Genomic DNA, 7,885 nt, shown 5'->3' on the forward strand with positions numbered 1-7,885 from the left:
TCATGATGTAAGCCTTTCATCCCATGAAAAGAATGGGAAGAATTACATAAGCCAACAGTAACTGTGCAAAAATATGTTTTATGCTCAAATAATAGCAACTGACACTGGAGGTTATCATTCTTTGAAACTTGAATAAAAACTAAAGTATTTAGCATTAATTACTAAATTAGATACTTTTGCAGCAAGCAATTATTATTTCTAACATTTTAGCACAACTTTAAAACTTTTAAAAAGGAAATCAAACGAGAAAAATTTTGGATATGTCACTCAAGAGACAACCAAAAGGTTTCTCCAAATAAGAGATATCGTACCCCAAAATAAAGACATAACAAGACAAGTTGATTAAAAAAGAGATGGGCCATCTATGGCCCATGTGTATAAGAGAAGAAAGAAAAAAAGAGAATGGAAGGAATTGGGAAAGGACCTAGCAACATATAGGAGATTTTGGAATCATGAGAAGAATGATAAAGGAGAGGAAGGGTTAGAAAGTGTAAGGGGCATCTAGGAATTGGTTGGGAGCAGGAGGTCACTGGTGAGGAGAAAGATGAGCAGTGTTCAGTCTCATTTTTTGTGTTCTTTTCTGTTTCTCTTTTTCTTGTTGTTGTTGTGTTTTTCCTAGTTAGATTCTAGAAGACGTCTCTCCAGTGTAAGGAGTTGAGCACCATTTTTCTTAGTGGAAGTTATCTAAAATTGTCAATTTTATAAAAAAGATAATACAGTGAATATCAAAAGCAATGGTAACACATACTTTTCCTCCATCGATCTTCACAATATATGAAGATCCATCCTCGGAACTAGTAAGAGCAAGAGTTGAATTTGAACTTATTGCTAAGCATGTTAATCCCTTAGTTTGATATCCATGACCTGGAAAGCAAAGTTTAGCAGGAGGTTACCAAAATCATAAAGAAAAACAAAAAAAAAATCTTCATTGGAAAGAAAAATAATTTGACATTAATTTTTTGTGAAGATAATGATAGATAGTTTCTCAAGTTTTACCTCGTGACATGCATGAGAAAAGAGAAGAAGGACACAAGTGAATATGATTTTGTTTGATTTTTTAAGAATTGTTCAAATAGTATCCCATTTTTTTCCAGGAAAATTCAAGATTTTTTTGGGAGTCTACTCTAAGGTCATGGGGATCTAACTTGCTTCTAGAAAAAAAAAATATGTAAATGAATAAGTAATGCATACTTTTGCATGAAAGACAAACAAAGATGATTTTTCATATAGATAAGCACATAGATATTGGATGAAAAGTTACCAGAAGGAGAGTTGTTTTCAGTGCTTAAAGCTTGTTACACATAACTCGGTTGTTTGGATATTTATAATTACACTAGCCTATATGACTCAAACAACAAAGACACTAAAAGTAGAGAATTACATACCCTGCAGAAAAGCAAGAATATTAATAATTACACTAGCCACTGTGAAAATTTCATGGCAACTAATTTAGTAACTACTTAAAGCAGAAAAGCAAGAATATTAATAATCTTACCTCAATGCCCCCTCCAAGACCTTCAAATACATTTTTCAGATTTCTAGATGCATCCCAGACTTGAACAATTCCATGGAAGCACCCTGATGCAAGAAACTGTCCATCATAGTTAAAATCTAAACTTGATACAAAATCTTTATGACCTACACAAAATCAATGACAAACTCACGATGGAAATTCAATCAATTGAAAGTAACATGACATTACCAATCATGATGTTGAACCTATCCTAATTAGAAAAATACACATCCAGTAGTAGCTATTGCATCATGCAAATACCTTGAAGCTCAAAAGCCCAATCTCCTTTTTCACCAATCTGTGAATGTATGAATATAGGTTTTTGATGATGCCAAAGTATAATCAAACAAGATTGCTTCAAGAAACATTCAAGGTGAAGCAAACAAAGATTGCTTCAATATTAATTCAAGGTCAAGCAAACAAGATCAAGAAAAAGATAAGGTCTTATTTTATTTGTTAAAAGAACTCACTGGTTGAAAGGGTTTTGAAATCGATCACATCCAGTAGTAGCCATTGTAATCGATTACTAGAGACAGATTGCAAATGGGCTTTTCAAAAAGGGTTATGAAATTTGAATTTTAAATTTTGTAATCGATTACCAAATGTCTGTAATCGATTACCATTAATGACACTTCAGAAAACACTTTGAAAAGTTATGACTCTTCGGAAATATAACTGTGTAATCGATTACCAGATCCTGTAATTGATTACCAGTGAGAAAATTTCAGAAAAGTTTTTTGAAAAGACACATTTCTTCAAACTATTTTGAAAATGCACAATGGGCCTATATATATGTGTGTCTGACTTCAAAAAGTACAAGAGAGACTTTCAAAGAGAACTTAATTGTCAAATCCTCTCTAAACAACTCTTGGCAAAACACTTGCAAATCTATTGAGAATTCATCTAGGAACTTCAATTTGTATCATCTACTCTAAAGGAAAGAAATCTTTCTATTCATCTCTTAAACTCAATTATAATCAAGAGACTGTCTGTCTCTTGGATTGTGGGAATATTGAACACAAGGGTGAGGAATCCCAAGGTGTGTTCAAAGTATATAAAGGATTTACAAAGATAGTGGAAAATCTCAAGTGGGTTGCTTGAGGACTGGACGTAGGCACGGGAAGTGACCGAACCAGTATAAATTGAGTTTAAAATTCTCTCTTCCCTTATCTTAGTTATTTTATTGTAATTTACTTTGTCTTGCGCATTTAAAAGAACATTATTAAATTGATTGCTTCTTCTTCTTCTTCTGCATCTTAAGTCTATCATATATCATTTAAAAGGGGGTTAAAATTTGTTAGTGGGAAATTTGTAAGACTTAATTCACCCCCTCCCTTAAGTTATTGAGGCCACTTGTCTAACACAATCTTCCAGAGAAATCCTCTATCATCACCACCCTATGTAGCCACCAATGTCATATCTGTTGGGTTGTAGGCAACTACGTACAATTCCCCTGTACAAGAATCCAAGTGAGCATTGAAATATAATAATACATTCCCTTGTAATAGAAAAAATTATTAGTCAGTCATCTAAATGGAATATTTGGCTGCTTGAGACACTAGGTTTGATTCAAAATAATTAGCTTAATAAGAATCAGGATAGCATAAGCAGGAACATAATAAAAAAAGAGTAGAAAACATCTTACCATTACGACTTTTGAATGTGTCAATGGCATCATCAACCTCTTTTGAAATTTTTAAAATAATATTACCACTGAATATATCAATAAACAGAAAAGCAATACCTCACAACTCTAATATTGATGAAAAATAATACACATAATAACATATGACAATTTTGACAGAGAGGACACATACACAAGACTCTCGAAATGTATAGATAGATAGAAATAACCAACATGTTTGGTTTTAGAATCACCATTCACATCAAGAAGATCTTCATCATCCATGGAAAGTTCATGGAGCATATTAGACTCATCAAGGAAAAATTCATCATTGATGACTTCATCATTATATTCATAAATAGGTGGAGCATCATGGTCACTCATTGTGTTTGCTCAATTAGAAATGAAAAATTTTCAAATCTCTAAGCCACCTTTGAGACAAAGTAAGATCAAATTTATTGAATAACTTTTAATCCAAAAGAAAAATTGTTCCTTAACACATCTAAATCAAAAGAACCTTGATTCAATCTTAAACCCAAATTGAAACCCTTACTTAAGAAAAACTCAACACAAATTGGGGTAACATGGCAAGATAAAAAAAAGCAGAGAAAGAACAACTATTTGGGGGCGTTTGGTAGAAGAGCTTTATTAAAATAATTTTAGTAAATATTTTTTTTAATAAAATTTCATTAAACTCATAACAATTGTTAAGATTATTTAATAATTACAAAAATAATTTAAAAGATAAAATAATGAATAATATAATCAATTTAGATAACAATTTTAGAGTGGGTGCAAATAGGTACAACAAGGTTCACAACTAAAAAAGTTATATTCTACGACAGCGAAACCACAGGGTTGCCAAAACCTGTCATAGAATATCTTTGCAGTGGCAATTTTGTAATATATACAACTTCGGCGACAACGCTTTCATAAAGATCATCTTAGAAAGTCTCGTTCAACGACGGTTAATTGTAAACCGTCGTGGAATGCTTTTCAAATTATTTAATCTCTTTGACTATCTTTCTCACACATTCTTTCTTTGTCTTTCGCTTCTGAGAACGTCATTCGTGCATGCCATGCCTCCTAGCTTCGACGTGGCAACGTCGTCCAAGCGTTCGCAGAGGGGAAATCGGCAACCTACGCGCCTCTGCACACGACCTACGTGCCCCCTGAGCATGCCTCTGGAATCTTGATTCTAGGGTTTCTCTTTCTACCTTCCATTCTAATGGAACCCTAATTTACAGATCCAATTTTTAGCATCAGCAAACTGCGGAACCAATTTGGGGCTCTATGAAGTTGGGGAAAAGAAAAGGATAAAGCGGAATTAGAGAAGGAGATGGAAAGAACAACGTCACAATCTTGGGAGATTAATAAGTTGAGGATGATTTGCCACAAATAATAGAATTCTTTGATAAGAACCTAAGATTTCACTCAAGAACTAAGAGAGACACTCTCTTAACTGTGTCCAATATGAAATTTCATAAAAAAAAAACTGTCAACAAAGTGTTTAAAGAGTCTATTTGTAACTCCTACTAATAATCCTAAATTAGACCCAAGGCCCAATAACTAATCTAATAATTAAAAGACATAAACATAACAATAAAAAAGGTAGCAACCCATTACAAGTCCAAAAATAGGCCCAATAATATAATTAAAAACGAAAATAAATCTTATTCTAAAAGTTGGCTAAAATAAATGAACTTCACTTCTTCTCTTTTCTCCATGAGAAAATTTAGTCTCTTGCCAAACTCTTCTTGAAATCTCTTACTCCTTGCTCAACTAATTGATCCATCCATGTTGAGCTCACCTAAATCAAACTCTTCCTCCTTTCATAGTCTTCTATCATACCCCACTCCAAATCTGCAAACCTAAACACAACTTCTTCACTCCTTTCATCCATGTTGCACAAGGCTAGACCATGTTGTCATGTGTTTAAAAAGGAAGAGACTAAAACATTGGTGAATGAGTACTGAAGAAATCAAAATAAAACAAATGGGCGACGGCAATGGCCATCACGGCCATGGACATGGACACAACAATTTCAGGAACAAGGTCTGGCGTATGAGCGATGGCCCTTATTGTCGTCCCAAGCACTGGAAGCACAACACCTCCATTGCCACGGTCTGCATCGTTCTCATATACATCCCCATCGTTATGAAATCTGCTAAACTCGAGGTGCCTCTCTCTCGCTCACTCTCACTGATTTGTTTCATTTTCACCAATGCAATTTAGAAAAGAGGGTTTGATTTTGTTGTTCGTGGTTATATGTTGATGATTGATTGATTCATTGTATGTATTTGTAAAGTGAAGGTTATATGAGGCTTATGGCGTTCTTGTTTGTTTATTAGTTTTGTGTGTTCCTTTCTGGTGTAAGCCTTGTGATAAATGGTATGGCTTTGTTTGAATTCAATATTCTTTTCAAATGGTGTCTTCTATTTTCTACGACATTATTGTTTGCTTCAATTGATTCTCGATTATGTTCCCTCAAGCTTGCAATGTCTAGGTTGTAGTTATCAATAGCAGCAAATAGTGTGCTGCTATTATGATGTGGTTGGGTTAAGTGATCAGTGGTGTGGCTGCTGAGCACTATAGGAAACACATTGCACCATTTTTCTGTGTTGTGATAATATGTGGCGAAATTGCAGCTGAATATGAGCAAAATTGCAGAGGATAACGCAACTATTTCCTATTAGCACTTTGACCCCTCCGTTTTCTGGCTAGTGTTTGATAGCCTACACCCTAATTTTGAATGCATTTGTTGTGTGAAGGCAGAAAAGTAATGTCGAATATGATAGCAGAGGAGCTGCTGGTTATTTCCAAGATGCAAAAAGTAGTGTTGATGTATAATTTTGGGTAAGTAATTCACTCTAATAGTACACATTTTGTTTTTAATGTTGTCTCTAGTGTTGTGAATGCTACATCTAGATATATTTACGTGCTTGGATTCTGTACAGGTTTATGGAACATTGATACACATTATCTTTTTATTTCTTCTCCATAATGATGTTTTTTTAGTTCAACATTCTATTTTATACCGTTAAACATCATTTCTTGTTAGCTATTATTAGGTACAATTTCTTAAAACATAGGCTGGGAAGAGGTTATTTATAGGTATTGTTATCATCCATTTGCAAGTTTTGACATGTAATATTGTTATTGGCACTCTGCCTTTTCTTTTCTTTACGATATTATTACTAATATAATGATAAATTTTAAAACAATATTAGTAAGACTTTCAGCGTATTGGTTGTAAAAATTGTATGGTTGCAATGCATTAAAGTTTGTAATGTGGCATATATAAAAAGTGCTAGGAAGAAATAAATTAAATTAATGACAATAATACAGTCACGAGACACTAGAAAACAAACCACCAACCCTCCACTCTTTTCTCTGAGTTGTGCCTGCCATGTGTTGAAAACTTAGTTCTGAATCCAATCCAACACCACTCACTCACTCCTTGTCTCTGCCTATAAATTAGAGCCTTTAAGCAAAACCAAGTTTGACAAACTTAAGATTAATTCATCTCCTATCCTACAAAAAAAAAACATGGTTCCAACCGCCTCACTCAAGTATGTTCTCTTCTTTTGTTGTACTTTTGCCTTTAACTTGTTATCCACTCCTGTCTGTGCCCTCAGCATAGGAGCTGAAACCACTATAGGCGCTATCTCTGTGGTAATCTTCTTGCTTAATTAAATTATCCACTTTTAAGTAATATATATATATATATATATATATATATATATATAATTAGTACTTTTCATATATTTCTGTTGAGGTACATGTCTAATTCTATTTGTATGTATTATTTTTCTTCTTTTTTCTTTTTGTTTTAGATTTAGCTGATTGGATTAAGGTTCAATATTTTACTATGGCATAGGGGCTAATTAATGACAGTGCCTCCATTATTGAGATATGGCAAGTACTGTGGATTTTTGTATAGTGGATGCCCATGGGAAAGACCTTGTGATGGCCTTGACGCTTGTTGTATGAAGCATGATCAATGTGTCAGCCTAAAACTATGAGTTCTATACATCTTACAATATGAAAACCTTTTCTGGATGAGAAATTGATTTGTGGGTAGCATGTTGATTTCAATGTCTACTCCTAATGTTGGTTGATATTAATTTTAATGGAGTTTTGGAAATCCTTAATATATTATCATACTATTGTTATATTTACAGCCTTTGATAGAAATTATCTTATTTAATCGCATTTGAACAAATGAAAAAGCACATTTAGTTAAAGTCCTGGTAGAATTTTCTTTTTCTTTACGTTGTTTTGTTTGTCAATTTATATTAATTTCTCTACATCCGGTACCCTTTTATTCATATCTTGCCACTATTTATTTAGAGCTGAAATATTGTTTTTCACAGCTTCTCCTTTGTAAGTCTTCATTGTTTTGTAGTCAAGGTTGTAGAATTCTAAGGGTAAAACGTGACTTATAAATTGATACTCATACTTTGTATATCATTTTTAAAGAGGGTTCTATAATTTGTATGTCAGTGTTTTAGTTTCAATTTTTAGATAATATTGAAACTACTGATGCTAATTGTCTAAATAACATTATACATCTTAAAATTACATCCAATATTCATTATTTACATTATTTTTATGACTTTTCTCCTTGTCTGGATTATCTGACAACTCAACCAATTTCAAACTCAACCTATCAACTTTACTTGTCGGATGATCATTCTTTTTCCTCCTACATTAAAATATATTCAGTTTATTGATAACAATGTGTC

General features: G+C 33.1%; 1 long non-coding RNA gene and 1 pseudogene across 1 annotated transcript; one reads left to right on the plus strand and one right to left on the minus strand.

Annotated features, from left to right (window-relative positions):
- LOC112997851 (probable serine/threonine-protein kinase PkwA) overlaps positions 1-3,521 on the minus strand; it is a 31,219-nt pseudogene extending 27,698 nt beyond the window's left edge.
- Positions 3,522-6,516: 2,995 nt separating this feature from the next.
- On the plus strand, positions 6,517-7,295 carry LOC121172744 (uncharacterized). Its single transcript, XR_005886291.1, has 2 exons — positions 6,517-6,812; positions 6,974-7,295. It is a non-coding gene; the product is annotated as an uncharacterized lncRNA (long non-coding RNA).
- The last annotated feature ends 590 nt before the right edge of the window (positions 7,296-7,885 follow it).

Source organism: Glycine max, chromosome 9 (assembly GCF_000004515.6).
Source record: "Glycine max cultivar Williams 82 chromosome 9, Glycine_max_v4.0, whole genome shotgun sequence".
Taxonomy (NCBI): Eukaryota; Viridiplantae; Streptophyta; class Magnoliopsida; order Fabales; family Fabaceae; genus Glycine; species Glycine max.